The following is a 5,388-nucleotide window of genomic DNA, read 5'->3' on the forward strand; positions in this document are numbered from 1 at the left end:
AACTCTGCACAAGTTTTTGACAATAAAATACTATGTTCTGGATTTTTTTTTAAAAAAAGGCCCTTGAGCAATCTTCTTCAATCCCTAAACCTCAGGCCCCTCTGCGCCCTCTGCAGCACTATGTCTGTCCCTTCTGTAATACAGTCTTTCTGGCACTCAGACTACGATATTCTCCACAGTCTCCTTGTCGCAAATGAACTGAAGACCAGAGAGTGTATAGGTCCTTGTGAGAGAGCAGGTGGCAATGGCACGGCCCTTCTGATGGGCCTGGGCAGCTGAAGTCATTCCTTGCTGTGGCACTAATGTTAACAGAAAAGAAATTGTCCTGGGGCTCCTCAGAACAATTGGCATGCATGCGTTCCAAAGCCCAAATAAGTAAAGATTTACAGTAAATGAAATATGCTCAGCATCAGTTTCTGGACTGATACGGGCATGCTGTGGTCCATGGGAGCTGATGGTATAGGCCACAGCATTCTTTTCTTCTAATTTTAAAAACATGCCTAGTTGAAGGCAGCAGCCTTAATATATACACAGTTTTCAGTTGTCAGATGAAAGAGGTGATACGAAAAAGCAATCGAATGAGTTGATGGGTAGATGAACGGTAACATAGTTCATGTTATTAATTTTTAATTTGAAAAAAATGTCTTATTTTTTTTATGGCAGAATGTTGCTTATTACCCTTTAGGTTTCCAAAAAGAGACCTTCATAAGATCTTAAATTCCAGGATCTAAAATAATCTACAGCACAAATAGGGTGATGAGATGCAGCCTACAGAACAAAGTCTTTAAAAGATATACTAAGACTAGCACACTCACTTTTCATCTACTTGTTTTTTGCCTGTGGTTCCCAAATATGTACTCATGTTTCCATCCTTTAATATATTCTGCTATCAGGTCAGCACTCAACATTGTAGATAGACAATTCTGTACCTGAAAGCTTCATGCAGACAAATTAAGTGAGAAGATGGATGAAATTTGGGCGATGTAATGATGTGTGGAATAAGAGGATTCATATAAGGGACTGGCATGGACTTCTTGTGGGTGTATGGCTGTACTCGAATGAATTGCTTATACAATAGTAGCGAAATAAGCCAGTTGTCAACCATAATATCTGATGATATCAATAATGTATAGCCACAAAGCATATATATAAAAACCCATATGAGTATTATTTAGACTGGGGATCCCCAACAATTTTGAACCAGGGGCTACATTCGCCATTCAACACAATATCTATCTATCTGTCGGATTCCTCTTCCATCTCAATCTTAATGGACTCCATGGGTAGACAGATACCAATGATAGAATACAATAATAATAAATAACACAGTAACAACAACAAGAAATTAGCAGGCTACTAATGACTTCACAATCAATCCCAAAACATTCTGGAAGGTCCATCTTCCAGAAGACTAGGAGAGTGGAGGCCATCCACAGGGGTCAGGATGTTCCGAAGGAGGGGAGTCGCACAGAGAATGCATGATAGCAGACACTCTGTAACAATACAGGTCACTCAGATGGAATCTATCTGGGAGATGTGGTCTCTTAAATACCCAGGCTCTGAGCTTTCTGTGACTTTAATTACTCAGCACCTTGATTTGCACTTGGAAATATAGTGATAGCCAGTGAAGCTCCCACAGCAACAGTGTAACTTGGCTGTTGTCTGACTAGTCAGAAAGCATGTAAGCTGCTGCATTTTGCACCAGCTGAAGTTTCTGAGTGGTCTTCAAGAGCAGCCCTATATCCAGTGAATTATAGTAATCTTGGTAATAGAAGACAAGGGCATGAGTGACATTTTTCAGCACCTCCTGTTTCAGGTAACATTCCAGTTGATGAACCAACCAAAGGAGGGTGAAGGCCCTCCAGGAGTTGCAACTTATAAGTTCTGGAGGACCCCCAGATTGTAAGCCTGCTGTCCTTGGGGGAACACAACCATAAAGTGTCAAACTTGGTACAGTCTGGAATCTGTATGGTACAAACATGGACAATTTCTCTCAGCAATTTCATGTGGATGGTAACCAGGATAGGGGAAAGGACAGAGCCGGAGTATCAATTAGATCTGTTCCTCAGATAGGAATAGAACTGCCATAATGGCTCCAATTCCCAGTCCTCACAGGTGATCCAGAAGGATACTATGGTCAACAGTATCAAAGGCTGCTAACAGTTCTAAGAGGACAAGGATAGCCATGTTCCTTCCACCCAAATCCCATTACAAGTCATCCAGGAGAATGACCAATGTGGTTTCTGTCTCATGCCCAGGCCTGATAATGGCCATGGGTCCAGATAATCTGTATCCTCCAGAGCTCTCTGTAGTTGCAGTTCTACCACTTTCTTAAAAACCTTAACAACAAGGAAGGTTGAACACATGATGATAGTTTTCTATTACCCTTGGATCCAAGGCTGGATTTTTGAGGAGAGGAAGTACCAGTGCCTCTTTCAGAGTTGTTGGAACTTCTACTTTTTTCAAAGAATCATTAAGTTCCACCAGGATTCAACTCCTAATACATTCTATGGCCTCTTTGACCAACAAGTGGGGCAGTGGCCCAACCCACAAGTGGTGGAATTAAGATCACAGAGAATCCCCTTCACTTCCCCAAGATCTACCTGCTCCAAAACCTGTCAGGTGATATCACAAGATGTCACCTCTACCATTTCAACAGATAAAAACTCGAACAAAATGAATGCCATAGTTGATGGCCATTCTCAAATACAAAAATGTATATGAAAGCAATATTTTAAAGTTGCTCTCTACCACTCTTCTTAGCATCCCCAGGATATTTACTAGAAACCCCCCACCCCAAAGTACCTATGTCTTTTTTGCTGGGCAGGTGGGCACATTAACAAAAAAAGCATTGTGCTGCAGCCATTCCCTATTTTACAGCAAGCACACTGAGACTAACAATCTCACAAAGAGCAAATACAAATAAAGAGGCAAGACAAAGTAAATTCCTCTCTGTCTACACCCCACTGCCTCTTGTGCTCAGTAGGTTATGAGGTGCTGAAGAGTCCGTGCAAATGAAGCCCTATTTCCAACCTTAAGAACCTAAATATAATCATATTGGATCAAGGAAAGGCAGGTCCTACTTTTAGGCAGAGGGATGGTCCCCTCAGACAATGAGGCTAGAAGGAGAGTGTTTTTCTCTTAATAGTTCCCAGCCCCTGGTGGGGTTGCCTGCTTATCTCAGGAAGTCATTGTTGTGAAGTGTGATCCTGATCAGTGAATAGGAGGAGCCAATACTTTATAGGGCAAGGAAGAACTCTGTATGAACAGAAGCCTGAGTAAGCTGGACAGTACAGCTATCTTTTAAGAAAGGCAGCTAAATGTACTGTAAGCAAGCTCTGTAAACAAACTAAATATATGATATGTAATGTGGGGTATCAGACCAGTTTATAAAGAATGGACGAAACAATTGGGAAAACACCTGGTTGAGAGATCTGGCAGAGGCACCTTTCCCAGGCCATAATATCCATCAGGAGTTGGCATGCTTCAGTACTGCTCTGTTCACATGACACATGCTGGTGCTACTGTAAAGTAGCATGTCTGAGCAGATCAGAAACAGCTCCCAGCCGGGGTAGTGAGCAAATGGCAGAAAGGTGCAGGGAGGCAAAAACGTGTATACTTTGGTGACAGGGGAATATCCTTTGCTTTGCATTTACATCCTAGGAAACAAAATGTCCTGGGCTGGCCTGAACATCCTGTTTTCACAATAGTCAACCCAACGTCCTTTGAAGCCCATCTAAGGTGGTGACTATCACCTCGTCTTGTAGTATGTACAGTATTCCAAAGTTTATACATTTCATGGAGATGTACCTTCCCTTTTTTTGTCCTGAATTTCTCATCTGTTACATAGGATGAAAGAATCAAAAGGAAGGATTCTGTAACTATACTATTTTGCTCAAATCAGAGATTTTAAGATCCTCTGAAGGTAAAGAAATGTCTAGTTCTGGCCTTCTAAAAAGTCAACATTTTGACTAATAATTTTGAAGCCTGCTTTATTTTGCACCTCCCCCCCAATCATACTACTAAGAGGAGCTATTTTAAATTCAAATATCTTTTGCACATTTTTGATTACCCATGGGTGCCATTTCTTTCCACAGGAGGTTGGGTTACGTTGCACTCATTAAGACATAGAATCATAGGGTTGGAATGGACCTCGTAAGTCATCTAGTGCAACCCCCTGCCAAGTGCAGGAATCCTCATACCTTCCTGGATAAATGGCCATCCAATCTTTTCTTAAAAACCTCCAGTGACAGAGCAGTCACAACTTCAGGAGACAGGCTGTTTCACTGCCTAAGAGCTCTCACAGTCAGGAAATTCCTCTTAAATTCCTTAAATTTAGGTCTCTCACTGTAACATTTCCACTGATGGGTCTTGTCTTACTCTTAGGTGCTGTGGAGAGTAAGCCCACACCCTCCACCCTATGACATCCCTTCATGTATTCAAAGGCTGCACTCCTAATCCTCAGCCTTCTCTTCTTTAGACTAAACATGTCAAGTTCCTTTAACCGGTCTTTGTAGGATTTAGCCTGTGAGCTTCTTACCATCCTTCTCTGCACTCTTTTCAGATCCTCAGCAGTTCCTTAAATGTGCACCAGAAAAGCTGTGGGTGTGGAAGAAAGAATGCATGTGCAGGCCAAGAAACGGTGGTGAGTGAGGGGGAAAAAGGGAGTCCAAATAAAGGATTCATTCTGGAAAACTGCTCTAAAGGGAACCTGGGCTGTCACTGTCAAGACAAGCTAGTTGCACCACCATGATATTAGTGGCTTAGCCCATCATATAGAGGATCTCCCATCAGAGAGGTTGGAGTTTCAAGTCCCACAAAGTCTCATACTGCATGGGAGGAGTGTCCTTCATTCTGAGCTTCGTGGAAGAAAAGTTAGGTATAAATGAATAAATTAATTCTATTTCCATCCCCAAGTACATGTTTTCTTCTTCAGAATAACTTGAATCAAGAAAATAAACTCTTTGGATAGGATGAAATGCAAACAGCTTAACTTGGAACATTATAAAGAAAACTCATTTAACATTTGGAAGGCATCCATTGACTTCTCAAACCTCTCTGCAACAAGACTAAAGAGAACTGTACAGAATACTTAATACTGAAGGGAATATTTATTTATTTATTTGTCATATGAATATCACCCTGCACAGAGCCCCCACCATGATCCCAAGTGAGAGTTGTTATTTCATGATGGGCTATTCCCCATCTCCAGAATCTGGAGCCATTTCAACAGTCCCCCCTCCAACTTGGAAAGAGGTATCTGCCTCCTCCCTGTGTTTTCTCTTTAAGGATATTTTCAGCTGTAACTTGAGAAGTCAAGGGATGCGGGAGAAAGTTTAGCTAACTTGGTGTAGCTGCCGCTCCCGCCTCCCTCCACCATCCTCTCTG

This window comes from Candoia aspera, chromosome 7, assembly GCF_035149785.1.
Source record: "Candoia aspera isolate rCanAsp1 chromosome 7, rCanAsp1.hap2, whole genome shotgun sequence".
Classification (NCBI taxonomy): Eukaryota; Metazoa; Chordata; class Lepidosauria; order Squamata; family Boidae; genus Candoia; species Candoia aspera.